Source organism: Bos indicus x Bos taurus, chromosome 2 (assembly GCF_003369695.1).
Source record: "Bos indicus x Bos taurus breed Angus x Brahman F1 hybrid chromosome 2, Bos_hybrid_MaternalHap_v2.0, whole genome shotgun sequence".
In the NCBI taxonomy this organism is placed as follows: Eukaryota; Metazoa; Chordata; class Mammalia; order Artiodactyla; family Bovidae; genus Bos; species Bos indicus x Bos taurus.
In genome coordinates, this window is record NC_040077.1 from 116,243,554 (window position 1) to 116,263,454 (window position 19,901).

A 19,901-nucleotide genomic window follows, 5' to 3' on the forward strand; every position below is an offset into this window, starting at 1 on the left:
AAGAGATGTAAGGAAAGGAAAGTGAAAAGTCTTCTGTTGCTAGGGAAAATTGCTAGGGAACAATGGCATGGGTGTTGGCTAGTTAGAAGATCTTCATGTTGTATGGGCTGCATAGTTTTCACCACTGCTGATAAGAGTCACCTTTACCATGGAGGGAGCTAAGCCAAGGTGTTCAGAGAACTGTTTCGATCAGCAAAGGGCAGCCTTTACTTTTTAATAAATATATATATTTGTTTATTGAAGTATAGTTGATTTACAGCATCGTGTTGATTTGAGGTGCACAGCTGAGTGATTTAGTTGTATATGTGTATATATTTATGCACATATATATTCTTTTCAGATTCTTTTCCATCATAGATTATTGCAGGATATTGAATATAGTTTCCTATGTGGTATAGTAGGTCCTTGTTGCTTATCTGTTTTAGGTATAGTAGTGTCTATCTATTAATCCCTAAATCCTAATTTATCCCTTCTCATTGGTTTACTATGTCTGTGAGTCTACTTCCATTTTGTAAATAAAGTCATTTGTATCATTTGTTCAGATAAGGCAATGGCACCCCACTCCAGCACTCTTGCCTGGAGAATCCCATGGATGAAGGAGCCTGGTAGGCTGCAGTCCATGGGGTTGCTAAGAGTTGGACACGACTGAGTAGCTTCGCTTTCACTTTTCACTTTCATGCATTGGAGAAGGAAATGGCAACCCACTCCAGTGTTCTTGCCTGGAGAATCCCAGGGACGGGGGAGCCTCGTGGGCTGCCATCTATGGGGTCGCACAAAGTCAGACAAGACTAAAGTGACTTAGCAGCAGCTGCAGCAGCAGTATCATTTGTTTAGATTCCACATATAAGTAATATCATATGGTATCTGTCTTTCTCTTTCTAACTTACTTTGGGTCCATCCACATTGTTGCAAGTGGCATTACATCATTATTTTTTATAACTTAGTAATATTCCATTGTGTGTGTGTGTGTGTGTATATGTGTGTGTGTGTGTGTGTGTGTATACACCACATCTCCTTGATCCATTCATCTGTCAAAAATAAGTCCCCAGCAGGGCTTCAACACTTGTGCTACCATAGACGTGGATCATTACATCAGTACACACAATACAAAATTAAAGAAAGAGAAAAAAATTATTATAAGAAATCTTAGGATTTACTCTCAATGATTGTTATATATATCCTACAGTCTAGTTCCAATCTTTCACTATTCAAAGATATTATGTTTTTATTGACTATATTCCCCACACTGTACATTTCATCCTCTCAGCTCATTCATTTTGTAACTGGAAGTTTGTACCTTCTATTCTCCCTTATCTATTTCTCTTATCCTCTCCCCCCACCACTCTGTGGCAACCACCTGTTTTAAATGTTTGTTGAATGAGTAAGGGAGGAAGCTTCAGTGCAGAGCTTCTAGGGCAGAACAGGCATGCCACATTTGGGGACCCTGAAAAGAAGCCACTACGATGAACGTGGCAAGAGCTGAAGTGGTGCCAGAAGAGGCTGAGAAGGTAAGCAGGAGGCCAGGTCAGGGTCACAAAGTGGCATGTTCACAGGGAGGACCTTCCACACTATAGTTTACATACTGGGGTGACCAAAAAGTTTGTTTGGGTTCCACAAACTTCAGTGGAAAAACCCGAATGAACTTTTTGGTCAACCCAATAAATGACACCTTTGGAGCACAACTCAAGTGTGAATGGTGCCCTTGTAGCTGGGTAATCAGCCCACCTGGGACAGGGGATGAAGAAGGGGCAGGAGCACCAAGTTACTCCCAGGCCCGAGGAAATGAGGCAGAGAGACCTTTGTCCTGAGGGACATTTCATAGACAGCTAGACCACTGAGGGCCAATTTCCATTCCTATCATTGTCTGTGGTTGACCTGTTTGTCCGTTCTAAATGCACATGTAATTAGCAATTGCTACTGCCAGGAAATGCCAACACATACAATCTACTTCAGCAGATACAAAACATTTGTGCATGCAACCCAATTTTCAGAACTACAAAATGCCAAGTGTCCAGATGTAGTGAATTCTCAGAAGTAATTAACTACATAAATTAACAAAATAAAATCATTCTCACATGCACTGATAAAAACTAATGGCCGGTCTCCTACTAATGTTTTGGATTGTTTTTTGTATTTTTTGTTGAGAATACTTTTTCACACTTTCAACTTTTTTTGGTCTATTAAAATGGAACGATTTTATTACATCTCACCTCCTTGCAAATATTGGAAAAAAATAATAAAACCCTCATGTGTTTCCAGAATTTTATGCAACCTTCTAGTAAATAAGCAGAGTAAGATATGCAATCTCAGCTTTTCTCTCTCCTGAAATTATTTGCCTGATGTGTGCTCTTCCATGAAAGAGCTTTTAAGCACTCATACGTGAGATTAGCATCCATGGAAAGAGCAGAATTTGCTTTTCCACTAGCTTAATAAAGTGCTGTCCTGGTGATTTGAAGAGAAATCCAATTTCTCTTTGTTTTATATAACCAGTGATCTCCCAAAGGACATTCTTCACTCACTGACTCAAAGTAAAGTTAATTCTTTGGCTCATTTGCTACAGGAACCAAATATATCTAGGTTCAAATTATGCCTCTGCCATGCTCAACCTCTGTCACCTCCATTTAATATTGCTTACTTTCAGTGCCCTCAACTATAAATGGGGATAATGATAAAGTTCCTATAGGGTTTTTAACAGATGTGAAAATATAAATACCTAATGCAGTGGCTGGCATGAATGTTACCATCTTTATTACTGCATTTAATGGTATTCTTTTATTTTTAACTAAATTATACACATAGTCCATCTATATGAAGTACATGCAAAACTAACAATATTGTAAGTTGACTATATATTTTCATTTTTTTAATTTATTTTTTCTTTTTTAATTGAGATAAAATTGTTTTAAAATATTGTGTTATTTTCTGCTGTATAATAAAGCAAATCAGCAAAATGTATACATATGTCCCCTCTCTCTTGAACCTCCCTCCCAGCTCCTCATCCCACCCCTCTAGGTCATCACAGAGCACCAAGCAGAGCTTCCTTTGCTATACAGCAGCTTCTCACTTGTTATGTTTTACATCTGGTAAAGAATATATGTTGGGGATTCCCAGATAATGCTAGTGGTAAAGAACTCACCTACCAATGCAGACGACATAAGAGACACGGGTTCAACCCCTGGGTCAGGAAGATACCCTGGAGGAAGGCATGATAACCCATTCCAGTACTCTTGCCCAGAGAATCCCATGGACAGAGAAGCCTGGTGGGCTACAGTCCATAGGGTAGCAAAGAGTAGAACATGACTGACTGAATTGAGCTAGCACATTGGGTAAAATTGTGTAAAGTTGACAATCAACCTGATTTTGGAACAAATAACATGAATCTTGAAATAAGGCCAATCTTGGTTTGAATGTACATATTTATACTCATAAACCCTTTTCATGTAAATTGTTTATCTTTCTGAGTTTGGGCTGTAAGTGGCTTAATAACAATGACCTCTAAACCTTGTTTTATAGATTTAGAAGATCAGCATACATAGAGTGCCCAACATAATAACTTCTCAAAATGTGGTCTCTGTGTTCATGGTTGTGTTTTTGTCTATAAAGTTTATAAATGCTACTGACTTTTAAAACTGGAAGGAAATTGATGTATTTTCTGTGAGATATCTATCACAGGTTTGGGATGGTCACAGGTTCTAGATGGTCTTTTAATAGCATTAAGCACACTGGAAATCAACAAGCTAATTGGTCATTTATAAAGCATTTAAATTATGTATACATATATACATGTACAGTTAAAAAGTAATATTCTAATTTGTTCAGAATTTTGTGTTTTTGAGACTACTCAGTTCAGTTCAGTTTAGTTCAGTCGTTCAGTCGTGTCCGACTCTTTGCGACCTCATGAATCGCAGCACACCAGGTCTCCCTATCCATCACCAATTCCCGGAGTTCACCCAGACTCATGTCCATTGAGTCAGTGATGCCATCCAGCCATCTCATCCTCTGTCGTCCTCATCTCCTCCTGCCCCCAATCCCTCCCAGCATCAGAGTCTACTACTACTTCTACTTGAGACTACTACTACTTCTTTATTCTGCTTATTTGCCCAATAAAATATCTGGGTTTTCACTAAGTGACTTAAAATTAATATTTTTAGAAAAAAGGATAGCCATGATCACATGTCTGATAGAGAAATACATAGAAGATAGAATAACCTGTGATTCCTAGCAAGTAAATACTTATGCCCCTGTTCCCTTTCTCTTTCTGATATCAAAGTTTTTAAATGGTAATCTTGAAACCTGGGAAATGATTTACAGATTTCTTTAACAGATTTGCGCATAAAAGTCTGACATCTTAATTGCGTTCTGAACATATTCTTATTTAAGGCCATCAGTTCAGTTCAGCTCAGTCATTCAGTCGTGTCCGACTCTTTGCGACCCCATGAATTGCAGCATGCCAGGCCATCCTGTCCAACACCAAATCCCGGAGTTCACACAAACTCATGTCCATCGAATTGGTGATGCCATCCAGCCATCTCATCCTGTGTCGTCCCCTTCTCCTCCTGGCCCCAATCCCTCCCAGAATCAGATTCTTTTCCAATGAGTCAACTCTTCGCATGAGGTGGCCAAAGTATTGGAGTTTCAGCTTCAACATCAGTCCTTCCAATGAACATTCAGGACTGATCTCATTTAGGATGGACTGGTTGGATCTCCTTGCAGTCCAAGGGACTCTCAAGAGTCTTCTCAACACCACAGTTCAAAAGCATCAATTCTTCAGCGCTCAGCTTTCTTCACAGTCCAACTTTCACATCCATACATGACCACTGGAAAAACAATAGCCTTGACTAGACGGACCTTTGTTGGCAAAGTAATGTCTCTGCTTTTGAATATGCTATCTAGGTTGGTCATAACTTTCCTTCCAAGGAGTAAGTGTCTTTTAATTTCATCTGCAGTGAATTTAGAGCCCAGAAAAATAAAGTCAGCTACTCTTTCCACTGTTTCCCCATCTATTTCCCACGAAGTGATGGGACCAGATGCCATGATCTTCGTTTTCTTAATATTGAGCTATAAGCCAACTTTTTCACTCTCCTCTTTCAGTTTCATCAAGAGGCTTTTTAGTTCTTCTTCACATTCTGCCATAAGTGGTGTCATCTGCATATCTGAGGTTATTGATATTTCTCCCAGCAATCTTGATTCCAGCTTGTGCTTCTTCCAGCCCAGCGTTTCTCATGATGTACTCTGCATAGAAGTTAAATAAGCATGGTGACAATATACAGCCTTGACGTACTCCGTTTCCTATTTGGAACCAGTCTGTTGTTCCATGTCCAGTTCTAACTGTTGCTTCCTGACCTGCATACACATTTCTCAAGAGGCAGGTCAGATGGTCTGGTATTCCCATCTCTTTCAGAATTTTCCACAGTTTATTGTGATCCACACAGTCAAAGGCTTTGGCATAGTCAATAAAGCAGAAATAGATGTTTTTTTCTGGAACTCTCTTGCTTTTTCCATGTTCCAGCGGATGTTGGCAATTTGGTCTCTAGTTGCTCTGCCTTTTCTAAAACCAGCTTGAACATCTAGAAGTGCATGGTTCACATATTGCTGAAGCCTGGCTTGGAGAATTTTGAGCATTTCTTTATTAGCATGTGAGATGAGTGCAATTGTGCGGTAGTTTGAGCATTCTTTGGCATTGCCTTTCTTTGGGATTGGAATGAAAACTGACCTTTTCCAGTCCTGTGGCCACTGCTGAGTTTTCCAAATTTGCTGGCATATTGAGTGCAGCACTTTCACAGCATCATCTTTCAGGATTTGAAAGAGCTCAACTGGAATTCCATCACTTCCACTAGCTTTGTTCATAGTGATGCTTTCTAAAGTCCACTTGACTTCACATTCCAGGATGTCTGGCTCTAGGTGAGTGATCACACCATTGTGATTATCTTGTTCGTGAAGCTCTTTTTTGTACAGTTCTTCTGTGTATTCTTGCCACCTCTTCTTAATATCTTCTGCTTCTCTTAGGTCCATACCATTTCTGTCCTTTATCGAGCTCACCTTTGCATGAAATGTTCCCTTGGTTATCTCTAATTTTATTGAAGAGATCTCTAGTCTTTCCCATTTTGTTGTTTTCCTGTATTTCTTTGCATTGATTGCTGAGGAAGGCTTTCTTATCTCTTCTTGCTATTCTTTGGAACTCTGCATTCAGATGCTTATATCTTTCCTTTTCTCCTTTGCCTTTTGCTTCTCTTCTTTTCACAGCTATTTGTAAGGCCTCCCCAGACAGCCTTCTTGCTTTTTTGCATTTCTTTTCCTTGGGGATGGTCTTGATCCCTGTCTCCTGTACAATGTCACAAACCTCAGTCCATAGTTCATCATGCACTCTATTTATCAGATCTAGTCCCTTAAATCTATTTCTCACTTCCACTGTATAATCATAAGGAATTTGATTTAGGTCATACCTGAATTGTCTAGTTGTTTTCCCTACTTTCTTCTGAAAGAAGAAAGTTTAAGTTTGAATTTGGCAATAAGGAGTTCATGATCTGAGCAACCGTCAGCTTCCAGTCTTGTTTTTGCTGACTGTATAAAGCTTCTCCATCTTTGGCTGCAAAGAATATAATCAATCTGATTTCTGTGTTGACCATCTGGTGATGTCCATGTGTAGAGTCTTCTCTTGTGTTGTTGGAAGTGGGTGTTTGCTATGACCAGTGTGTTCTCTTGGCAAAACTCTATTAGCCTTTGTCCTGCTTCATTCCATATTCCTATGCCAAATTTGCCTGTTACCTCAGGTGTTTCTTGACTTCCTACTTTTGCATTCCAGTCCCCTATAATGAAAAGGACATCCTTTTTGGCTGTTAGTTCTAAAAGGTCTTGTAGGTCTTCATAGAACCATTCAACTTCAGCTTCTTCAGAGTTACTGGTTGGGTCATAGACTTGGATTACTGTGATCCTGAACGGTTTGCCTTGGAAACGAACAGAGATCATCCTGTCGTTTTTGAGATTGCATCCAAGTACTGCATTTTGGATTCTTTTGTTGACCATGATGGCTACTTCATTTCTTCTAAAGGATTCCTGCCCACAGTAGTAGATATAATGGTCATCTGAGTTAAATTCACTCATTCCAGTCCATTTTAGTTCGCTGATTCCTAGAATGTCAACGTTCACTCTTGCCATCTCCTGTTTGACCACTTCCAATTTGCCTTGATTCATGGACCTAACATTCCACGTCCTTATGCAATATTGCTCTTTACAGCATGGGACCTTGCTTTTATCACCAGTCACATCCTCAACTGGGTATTGTTTTTGCTTTGGCTCCATCCCTTCATTCTTTCTGGAGTTATTTCTCCACTGATCTCCAGTAGCATATTGGGCACCTACCGACCTGTGGAGTTCCTCTCAGTATCCTACCATTTTGCCTTTTCATACTGTTCATGGGATTCTCAAGGCAAGAATACTGAAGTGGGTTTGCCATTCCTTTCTCCAGTGGACCACATTCTGTCAGACCTCTCCACCATGACCCGCCCATCTTGGGTGGCCCCACACGGCATGGCTTAGTTTCATTGAGTTAGACAAGACTGTGGTCCATGTGATCAGATTGGCTAGTTTTCTGTGATTATGGTTTCAGTCTGTCTGCCTTCTGATACCTTCTCGTAACAACTATCGTCTTACTTGGGTTTCTCTTACCTTGGACGTGGGGAATCTCTTCACGGCTGCTCCAGCAAAGCGCAGCCGCTGCTCCTTACCTTGGACGAGGTTGCCCCTCCTGACGTTGAACGTGGGATAGCTCCTCTCAACCACGCTTCTGTGCGGTCCATCGCAGCCAGCACACTTCTGTGCTAATGTGTGTTGAAGGCCATAGAAAGTTTTGTTTTATCTTTGGAGGAACACCATCTTGCCATTTCTATTATTTCAGTGACAGATGTTTCTAGCCAACTGGTGAGTCATCACATTTTTTTTTGTATTTGATTTTCATCACAATGTACATATTCTAAAACAATCTTTTATAATGGTAGCCTTGAACCAGCATACTTTTAGTGGACAAACTGCCCTTTGAAACCATGTGGCCATCCATTAAAAAGCCACCTAAAACACTAGGAAAATGCTGTCATTTTAAGTAGTTTTCCGGGAAGGAAGTCTTTTCTCCCTGAATTGATTGGCATTTTTATACCATTATGTCTTATGGTAGAAAATGAGGCTAGTCAGATATGTCTACTTTAAGGAATAATTTCTTATTTTTACAACATTTGGCTGAATTTCCCAGTTTACCTGATGGGAACCAACCATAAGCTTGATTTATGTGTTTAGGGATGGGAATCCAATATGTAGATTTCTTAAGTGAGAGGGCTTCTTTTCCTTATAATCATATAATATATTTCCTTCAACAATGACTTTTGCCTGTATATGGATTCTTCATCTTATCCCCCTGACTCTTCCTCCAATGTAACCATATCTTTATTAGTTTCCAGCTTTAAAAAATAATTTTGCCACATATATAATTATGTCTAACAGTAAAATGATTAATTTTTATTTTTTGTAAGCATTATATGTAGTCTCCTATGATTTGTATTTTTAACTCAATGTGATATTTCTAAAATCCATCTAAGCTATTTTTAGATGAGATAAATGAAATTCATTCATTTTTCTATGTTGTATAGTACTTCACGACGATTACACAAAATTTGTTTCTTTTTCCTATGGATGAGTTTTCCCCACTGGACATTTGGAACATTCTTGTGTCTTTCTTATGGTGAAAGTATGCAGGAGTTTCCTTAGGACAGGAATTTCCTGGACCCTGTTTATACTTGTTTTCACATTGACAAAATGGAAAATAAGTTGTTTTTCCAAAGTGGCTGTACTAATCACAACCTCCAGAAGAGTACCTGTTTTTATTGCTCCATATACATATCAGCATTGTCAAGTTCCTAAGTATTTGTCCATAAAATGAATGTAAAATGGTATTTTATTGTGACCCTGATTCACATTTCTTACATCAATAATGAGGTTGAATGTCTTTTCATATGTCAGCCATAGCTCAGCAGGTAAAGAATTCGCTTGCAATGCAGGAGACCCTGGTTTGATTCCTGGGTAGGGAAGATCCCCTGGAGAAGTGATCTGCTACCCACTCCAGTATTTATGGGTTTCCCTGGTGGCTCAGACAGTAAAGAATCCATCTGCAATGCAGGAGACCTGGGTTCAGTCCCTGTGTTGGGAAGATCTCCTGGAGGAGGACATGGCAACCCACTCCAGTATTCTTGCCTGGAGAATCCGCATGGACAGAGGCACCTGGTGGGCTACAGTCCATGGGGTCGTAAAGAGTTGGGCATGACTGAGAAACTCAGCACAGCATAAAGCTTTTTGCATATTCTTTGTGTATTTTTTTTTATTGTGTAATCTATTATCTAGTTTTTATGGATTGAATAATTATTCAATTTCCTAAAGATCTTCAATGTTATTTCTATCATGTATCATAATTACTGTTCCTGGACTCAGTGTTTGAACGATTTGGGAATTCCTACACCTAAATTCGGAGAAGGCAATGGCACCCCACTCCAGTACTCTTGCCTGGAAAATCCCATGGATGAAGAAGCCTGGTAGGCTACAGTCCATGGGGTCGCTAAGAGTCAGACATGACTGAGCGACTTCACTTTCATTTTTCACTTTCATGCATTGGAGAAGGAAATGGCAACCCACTCCAGTGTTCTTGCCTGGAGAATCCCAGGGGTGGGAGAGCCTGGTGGGCTGACGTCTATGGGGTCACACAGAGTCAGACACGACTGAAGTGACTTAGCAGCACACCTAAATTAACTATATTAATTTTTATAGTTTTATAAGTTTTTTTTTTCTGATAGAAAAAAACCACATTTTACTCTTTTTATAAATTTAGGAATGTTTGGTATATACTTTTTCCCTTTGTTTTTCAAATAATTTTGTCAAATTTCACATAGAATGCTACTTGGATTTTTACTGAAATTATATTGTGTGTTTAGATAAAATTTTGGAAAATGGAAAATTTATCCTACCTGTCTATTAAAGTAAAAACTCTATTTTTAAGGTCTCTTCAATATATTTAAATATAATTATAATAATTTCTTGATATACTTGAAGCCTATCTTAGATGAATTCTTTTATACATTTTAGTATACACATTTATTATAATGAGTATATTTTTAAAAGAGTGTAGCTAGCATTTAGAAATGCAACTGAGTTTTTTATATCCATCTTACATCTAGCCATCTTTCTAAATTATCTTTGCTATTTTACTAATTTCAGTTCAGTTCAGTCACTCAGTCATGTCTGACTCTTTGCAACCCCATGAATCACAGCACGCCAGGCCTCCCTATCCATCACCAACTCCTGGAGTTCACTCAAACTCATGTCCATCGAGTCACTGATGCCATCCAGCCATCTCATCCTCTGTTGTCCCCTTCTCCTCCTGCCCGCAATCCCTCCCAGCATCAGAGTCTTTTCCAACGAGTCAAGTCTTCACATGAGGTGGCCAAAGTACTGGAGTTTCAGCTTTAGCATCATTCCTTCCAAAGAACACCCAGGACTGATCTCCCTTAGAATGGACTGGTTGGATCTCCTTGCAGTCCATGGGACTCTCAAGAGTCTTCTCCAACACCACAGTTCAAAAGCATCAATTCTTTGGCGCTCAGCTTTCTTTACAGTCCAACTCTCACATCCATACATGACTACTGGAAAAACCATAGCCTTGACTAGATGGCAAAGTAATGTCTCTGCTTTTGAATATGCTATCTAGGTTGGCCTAACTTTCCTTCCAAAGATAGATTAACATTTAGAAATGCAACTGAGATTTTTTATATCCACCTTATGTCTAGCCATCTTTTTAGATTATCTTTACTATTTTACTAATTTATAGATTTTTGTGGAGTATTATGTAAATAATCATATCATGTGCAGATTAAAAGTTTACTACTTAGCTCGATTGTTATTTTCTAGTATTTATGCTTTTAATTTGAAGATTTAATTTATCTTCATGGATGAGTGTTTATTATATACATACATATATGTGTGTGTGTGTGATATTTTTAGACAATTTAGAATATTTGCATTTTTATCTTTTCAACCATTGCCTCTTTTTTTCTCTCTTCTTTTCTTAGGAAACCTCAGTTATGTACATGTATCTCATTCTCTTCACATTCCTTAAGATTTGTTCACATTTCCCATTTTTGCCACTGTGTGATACATTCTGTGTAATTTCTATTTTAAACAAGCATTATTTCAATCAATCCTCTCAAGAATCCTAACCTTGATTTTACAGAGAGAAAACTAAGATGCTCAGTATTTCTTCACTAGTCCATTATTTAACCCATTGGTTTATGTAACATTCCACCTTTAACCTAAAGTGAATCACCATATATACATGACCCTACTTTTAATTCTCTATTCTGCTCCATTGATGCATTCAACTGTTTTGGCCTCAATAACAAAGCCTTTTGTTATGACTTTATTTATTGTATATTTTTCTACTGATATTATTACACTTTTTTTCCTGAAAAAACTTGATTTTTTAAAAATAGATATTCACACGAAACCTATATTTTAACTTTATTTTGCTTGTTATCTGGGGAAAAATACATTTGGCACCATATACAAGACACAGGAGGTAAACAATTAGTAAGTAACACCGAGGAAACCAGAATTGAAAGAGACACGTGTACCCCAATGTTCATCGCAGCACTGTTTATAATAGCCAGGACATGGAAGCAACCTAGATGTCCATCAGCAGATGAATGGATAAGAAAGCTGTGGTATATATACACAATGGAGTATTACTCAGCCATTAAAAAGAATACATTTGAATCAGTTCTAATGAGATGGATGAAAGTGGAACCTATTATACAGAGTGAAGTAAGCCAGAAAGAAAAACACCAATACAATACAGTATATTAACGCATATATATGGAATTTAGAAAGATGATAACAATGACCCCATATGTGAGACAGAAAAAGAGACACAGATGTAAAGAATAGACTTTTGGACTCTGTGGAAGAAGGCGAGGGTGGGATGATTTGAGAGAATAGCATTGAATCCTGTGTATTATCATATGTGAAATAGATTGCCAGTCCAGGTTAGATTCATGAGACAGGGTGCTCAGGGCTGGTGCACTGGGAAGACCCTGAGAGATGGGATGGGAGGGATGTGGGAGGGGTGTTCAGGATGGGGAACACATGTACATCCATGGATGATTCATGTCAATGTATGGCAAAAACCACTACAATAAAGTAATTAGCCTCCAATTAAAAAAAAAAAAAGTGTCTCCTTTAGCCTATCATTTGGTTCTTTCTCAAGAAGCAAGTAATGTTGCCAGCTTCTTATATGCTCTTCTAGAAATAGTCCATACATTTGAACTTTAAAATAAGTCTATTAAGAATTCAAAGAATTTAGTTAATAACCAAAGAATTTGAGAAAAATTTGATCAATATTGAATTGAATTTATAGATTAACTTGAAGCAGAATTGACATCCATACAGTAACAAAACTCATTCAACTGCTAGAATGTCTTTCCACTTCTTTATTTTTTTCTTTTAACTTTTTTATATTGGAGTATAGCCAATTAACAAGGTTGGGAGAGTTTCAGGTGCAGAGCAGAACAACTCAGCCATACATATACATGTATCCATTCTCCTTGAAACTCCTCTCCCATCTAGACTCCTTCATATTTGACATATTGTACCCTTTTTTGTGTCCTTCAATAAACTTTTACAATTTTATTCATATTTTACATAGTTTCTGATAATAAATATGCCTAAGAATTCCAATATTTTTGTATGTGTGACAATAATGAATAGAATCCTGGTGTATTGATTTTGTATCTTTCTTATAAGCCTAGTAATTTCTAACAGTTTTTCATTTGACTTTCTTGCATTTTCTACCCAGATGATGATATTGTCTACAAATAGTGACAGCTGAGTCTTTCCTTTCAATCTCTGTGCTACTTTTTTATACTGATTTTATTAATTTAGTAAGACTTCATTATACCTTAGAATGATAACAGAGGTAGAAGATAATGCTTTGTTTTCCCTGTTTTTGTGGAAATACTATTTTTATATGAGTAATTATGTTTGCTGTGTGCCCCTCATAGCTTATTTTCCATCTATTTCATCTACTAAGGTATTTCTTTTTTCTTTTTAACCTTTTGAACCTCATAATCCATTTCTCTCACTCTAACCCTCTATCTCTGGCAACTGCCAATTTGTTGTCTATAGTTATGAGTTTTTACTTCTTTAGATTTAATATGTAAGAGAGATTATACAGTGTTTGTCATTCTGTAATTTCTGATACATCTTCTGGTTCTATACCTTCTATTGCACTAAATGTTTCAACTATTTCTAAATTGATATTTAGGCTACCTATCGAATTAAAAAATTATTTTAGTGTCACTAAATATTCTAAGTACAATAATTCTGTTTTTATGATCTGTTTTTGCATGCTTTCCCTTGAAACTTTATTTCCATAATACTTGCACATAGAGCTGTCTGACATTCTGAATCTGACAATTCAATATGTTTGAACCTTGAAAAAATAAGAATATAATTTTCTGTTTCTGGTAGCTGTGGCATATTGGGTCTCATGTTTTCTTTGTTGCTTGCTGATATTTGTGGACTTGTTGGTTGGACCTCATCTGTGGAATATCTTTATGCTTTAATTAGGATAACTTTTCTCTAAAGAGGGTTTGCCCCTACTTTGTCAATAGCCAAGGAATATTCCTAATATGGGTCTTTTCTGTCTTCTTTCCTATTGTGACTCAGTATGGTTTTTCCAGTAGTCATGTATGGATGTGAGAGTTGAACTATAAAGAAAGCTCAGTGCCGAATAATTGATGTTTTTGAACTGTGGTGTTAGAGAAGACTCTTGAGAGTCCCTTGGACTGTAAGGAGATCAAGCCAGTCAATCCTAAAGGAAATCAGTCCAGAATATTCATTGGAAAGACTGGTGCTGAAGCTGAAACTCCAATACTTTGGCCGCCTGATGCAAAGAACTGATTCCTTGGAAAAGACCCTGATTCTGGGAAAGATGAAGGCATGAGGAGAAGGGGACAACAGAGGATGAGATGGCATCACTGACTCGGTGGACATGAGTCTGAGCAAGCTCTGGGAGTTAGTGATGGACAGGGAAGCCTGGCGTGCTGCAGTCCATGGAGTTGCAAAGAGTCAGAAACAACTGAGCGACTGAACTGAATTGAGCTGATGGGATTGTAAGACTCAGGTTATTTACAAGCTGCCTCTCAAGGCTCCGTTTTAATCTCCCTTAATTGAGTTATTGTTGACCTCTGCCCTAAATATAACCCTTCTTCCCTGACTGTTCACTGCTCAGTCCCAGCATCTTGATCTGATTCCAGATCATATTAGAAAAGTAAATTGAGTGTCGTAAAGTGAGGAGGAGGTTTTGGTAGGGATGTTTCCTTGCCTCTTTTGTAACTATGAAAAACATCTATTTCTGCTTTATTGACTATGCCAAAGCCTTTGACTGTGTGGATCACAATAAACTGTGGAAAATTCTGAAAGAGATGGGAATATCAGACCACCTGATCTGCCTCTTGAGAAACGGGTATGCAGGTCAGGAAGCAACAGTTAGAACTGGACATGGAACAACAGACTGCTTCCAAATAGGAAAAGGAGTACGTCAAGGCTGTATATTGTCACCGTGCTTATTTAACTTCTATGCAGAGTACATCATGAGAAACGCTGGGCTGGAAGAAGCACAAGCTGGAATCAAGATTGCCGGGAGAAATATCAATAACCTCAGATATGCAGATGACACCACCCTTATGGCAGAAAGTGAAGAGGAACTAAAAAGCCTCTTGATGAAAGTGAAAGTGGAGAGTGAAAAAGCTGGCTTAAAGCTCAACATTCAGAAAATGAAGATCATGGCATCCAGTCCCATCACTTCATGGGAAATAGATGGGAAAACAGTGGAAACAGTGTCAGACTTTATTTTTCTGGGCTCCAAAATCACTACAGATGGTGACTGCAGCCATGAAATTAAAAGACGCTTGCTCCTTGGAAGGAAAGTTATGACCAACCTAGATAGCATATTCAAAAGCAGAGACATTACTTTGCCAACAAAGGTTCGTTTAGTCAAGGCTATGGATTTTCCTGTGGTCATGTATGGATGTGAGAGTTGGACTGTGAAGAAGGCTGAGCACCAAATAATTGATGCTTTTGAACTGTGGTGTTGGAGAAGACTCTTGAGAGTCCCTTGGACTGCAAGGAGATCCAACCAGTCCATTCTGAAGGAGATCAGTCCCGGGATTTCTTCGGAAGGAATGATGCTAAAGCTGAAACTCCAGTACTTTGGCCACCTCGTGTGAAGAGGTGACTCATTGGAAAAGACTCTGATGCTGGGAGGGATTGGGGGCAAGAGGAGAAGGGGATGACAGAGGATGAGATGGCTGGATGGAATCACTGACTCGACGGACATGAGTCTGAGTGAACTCCAGGAGTTGGTGATGGACAGGGAGGCCTGGCGTGCTGTGATTCATGGGGTCGCAAAGAGTCGGACACGACTGAACGACTGATCTGATCTGAGACATCTATTTTCTGCCCTAGCAGTGTATCTCTATTCAGCTGTAAAATAGAACACAAAATATCTATAGGAGAATTATTTGAACATGTTTTGATGATTTTTCCACATTTCAGTGAATACAGGTTTTTTTTTGAAAATTATATTTCAGAATAATAGTAATAATTAGCATTTATTGAATGCTTCCTGTATGCTAGACACTATCCTTCACACCTTTCATTGTACTTAATTTCCCCAACAAACTTATAAAAGAACTTTGTTGGGGAAATTAAGTACAATGAAAGGTGTGAAGGATAGTGTCTAGCATACAGGAAGATTTGGCAAAACTAATACAAGTATGTAAAGTTTAAAAATAAAATAAAATTTAAAAAAATAATAAATAAATCATTTAATAAAAAAAAAGTCAAAAAAAAAAGAAGCTAGCTATTGCTAATATTACCACTGCATTAATATTACAAAATGTGGAAATTGACACACAATAGCAGCTTTTTGACACAATGCTCTTTAATCTTGGTTTAGGATTTTTCTTCCTAGTCTGTAAGTGCAAAAGTGAAAGTGTTAGTTGCTCAGTTGTGTCAGATTCTTTCTGACCCGAGGGACTATAGCCCACCAGGTTCCTCTGTCCATGGAATTCTCCAGGCAAGAATACTGGAGTGGGTGGCCATTCCTTTCTCCAGGGGATCTTCCTGACCCAGGGATCAAACCTAGGTTTCCTACATGGCAGGCAGGTTCTTTACCATCTGAGCCACTAGATACTATACAGCCACCGATACTTGTGCAAAGAGAGCTTTGGATTAAGAATTAGGACTCAATTCTCTACTTGCCAAAACAATGTGCAAATTCCTAAAAGAAAAACTGTGTAAATAAGCATGTTTAATCTGGCAGTCTCATAAAAATATCTTAATTTATTGATATTGTCCTATGTTTTGAAATACATTGAAGAAAGAAACCATGAAAGGAATTAGCTTTTTAACAGGTGCCAGTAATTAAAGCTGGAGACTGACCAAAAAATAGCTGCTCCCTGTAACACTCAAGAGGAAAAATATTCATTTGAAGCGGAACTGTCCTTCTGAACTCTAGCTCAAATGTGATTTATATTTCAGTGTGTTTTCTTACCTGGTGACTTTTATTTAATATATTTTCCTGTAATTTGATCCTAAGACTGCAAGACATATTGAAAACATTTATCATAGAATTGAAAACATTTTGCAAGTCTTAAATATTACTATTGAATTTTAAAGTTAAAAACCAATCATTTTATGAGAAGAAATTTAAAGCTAAGGTATGTTAACTTACTTTACGAGAATGATTTGACCCAACCATTGTATAAAAATTAAAGTAAATTTTTCTAAGAAAATATTCTAAATAAATAAAAAAAATTTTTATTAAGTATGTGATTTCAAGTGATGCCAACACTTAAATGTTTAAATAGCTATAAGTTTAACCTGCCATTTCATATTGCAATATAAATATTCATACCATATTTTCTAGATCAAAAATTTTATGAATGCTGACAGATTTATCCTCAGCATAAATATTAAGGTCAACTGCTGCATCCCTAGTGTTATTGTAATTTTGGTTTAACTCTACTATTCATTTTCTACTTAAGTCAAGAGACTAATACATTAAAAATATTAGCATATGAGTTTTGGATATACAAATACAAAGCATAAAGATGGAGTTTTATGACTTTGACAACTTCAAGGGAGTTGGAATAGAGCTGTATAGGAGCAGAGCTTTTTGTATGTGATTGAAATCAAGCTGGTATTCAAGTAAGAGTGTTAAAACTCTAGGGAACTAAGGTCATTCCCAAGGTTGCCACAAAGAAAATAGCTTGAGAATATACACTAAAAGGAAATGAAAAGGGAATTCTAAAATCTCACAATACAAAATCAAATAAGCACTAATAAAATAGTAATGCAGGAAATGAGGGGTAAAAAAGCTGTTAGGCATATAGAAAACAAGTAGCAAAATGACAGAGGTAATTACTTTTCAGAATAAATCTTAAAAAGGGATAAAGTAAGAGGATTCAAATTTCCTGATTTCAAAATTTACAACAAGGCTATGGTGGTCACAACAGTGTGTTAAGGCATAAGGATAGACACAGAGCACAATGCAATAGAAGAGAAAGAAAAGAAATAAGGCTTTGTGTATGTAGTCAAATGATTTTCAACAAGAATGCCAAGACGATTCAGTGGGGAAAGTACAATCTTTCCCACTAAGTGTTAAGATAACTGGATATCCACATGCAAAAAGCCAAAGACCAACAAAATAATAATGCAGTTTAAAAATTTGAAAAGACATTTCTTCAAAGAAGATATACAAATGAGTCTTCAAGCACATGAAAAGATGCTCAATATCACTAACTCTTAAGAAAGTGAAAATTGAACCCACAGTGAAATCACTTTGCACCCAATAGAGTGGCTACTATTAAAAAAATAGAACAAAACAGAAAAAAGCCAACAAGTATTGATGAGGAAGGATGTAGAAAAATTGGAACCCTTGGCACTAATGGTGGGAATGTAAAATGGTGAGATTGATATGGAAAGATTGATATGGTGGTTCCTCAAAAAATTAAACATTGAATTACTGTATGATCCAGAAATTCTGCTGCTAAATGTGTATACTCAAAGGAATTGAAAGCAAAGACATAGATATATATTTGTGTACTGATAGCAGCATTATTTATAATAGCCAAAGAGCTTGAAGCAGTACAAGTGTCCATTTATGGATGAAAGAATACACAAGATGTGGTATAGGCATAAAATGGAATATTCAGCCTTTAAAAGGAAGAGAATTCCAATACATGCTATGCCATAGATGGATCTTAAAAATTCTATGGAAGAGAAATAAGCCAGATACAAAAAATAGAAATATTGTATACTTTTACTTAATTTGTATACCTAGAGTGGTCAAATTCATAGAGATAGAAAGTAGAATAGTGGTTTCTAACAGCTGAGGGGAGAGAGGATGAAGAGATATTGTTTAATGGATGTAGAAGTTTTAGTCTAGGGTGATGAAAAAGTTCTGGATATGGACACTAAAGCTTGCAAAACAATGTAAATATATTAATACTTAATGGCAATGAATCCTGCAATTAAAAATGGTTAAAAATCAATTTTATGATATGTACATTTTATCCCAATTAAAAAGATATTAGTTTAAAAAATTTTCAAAAATAGTAAATGCTTGTTAAAATTTCCCAGCAATATAGAGTTCCATGAAGTGAGAAGAGAAAGCCTTACTTCCCTCACTCTCACTCCTAGGATTCTTTATCTTTGAAAAGACAAGTTAAACCAATTTTATGATATTAGCCTAGATTTCTTAAGTAAAGAACACAGGCACTGTGTAGGAAGTGCTAGTAAAAATTAACAAAAATATGAGACTTAAGAGGAAAACGAAAGTATATATGACAAAAGAGCAATTAGTTACATGGGATCATAAGTGTTTATCCAAATATAGGGCTCAGGCAGAACTTGAGTTCTTTCTAGATGGTTAAATAGTATCTTGAGCACAGATGGGACTTTTTGGCTTCTAACCCATGTAAAATGTTATGTGTGTTTATAAGATAATCCCTTATGGCACAGCCAAGCATGTCTCTATTTTATATAGAACTTGGTTTTACACTCAATAACTTCTTAATGTTAAAATGTTAACTTCAGAAATCTACTCTGTGAAAATGCGTAGGTGAGTAGATTTTCACCATCAGTTTGTTTACTCACAGATGTACTTCTTCAGGATAAAGCACTGAGTTCAAAAGTCTGTGTGTTTAAAAAAAAAACAAAAGCCACTGTGCTCTTAATTATTATAATTCTTATCCCAGAGTGAGGCAAATTTCACCTTTATTATCCAGATAAAGTGGTTTCTACTTCTTTCATTTTGTGGCATATTCTTACACCTCTCTATAGTCCTAACTGGTTTTCTTCTCTTCCTCTGAATTGTAAATATCCTGTCCTCTCTGAGACAGAACTTTCCTCTGTGAAGCATTTCCTATCAATTACAAGGCATGTATTGTGAGAATTGGACCATAAAGACAGCTGAGTGCTGAAGAATTGATGCTTTCAAATTGTGGTGCTGGGGAAGACACTTGAGAGTCCCTTGGACAGCAAGGAGATCCAACCAGTCAATCCTAAAGAAAGTCAACCCTGAATATTGATTGGAAGGACTGGTGCTGAAGCTGAAGCTCCAGTCATTTGGCCACCTGATGTGAAGAGCCAGCTCATTGGAAAAGACCCTGATGCTGAGAAAGATTGAGCGCAAGAGGAGAAGAGGGTGACAGAGGATGAAGTGATTGGATGGCATCACTGACTCAATGGACATGAGTTTGAGCAAACTCTCAGAGACAGTGAAGAACAGGGAAGCCTGGTGTGCT

At 37.3% G+C, this 19,901-nt stretch overlaps 1 pseudogene; it reads left to right on the forward strand.

The window, feature by feature from the left end:
• Positions 1 to 1,463: 1,463 nt before the first annotated feature.
• The window catches only part of LOC113900410, a 155,292-nt pseudogene continuing 136,854 nt past the window's right edge, over positions 1,464 to 19,901 (forward strand).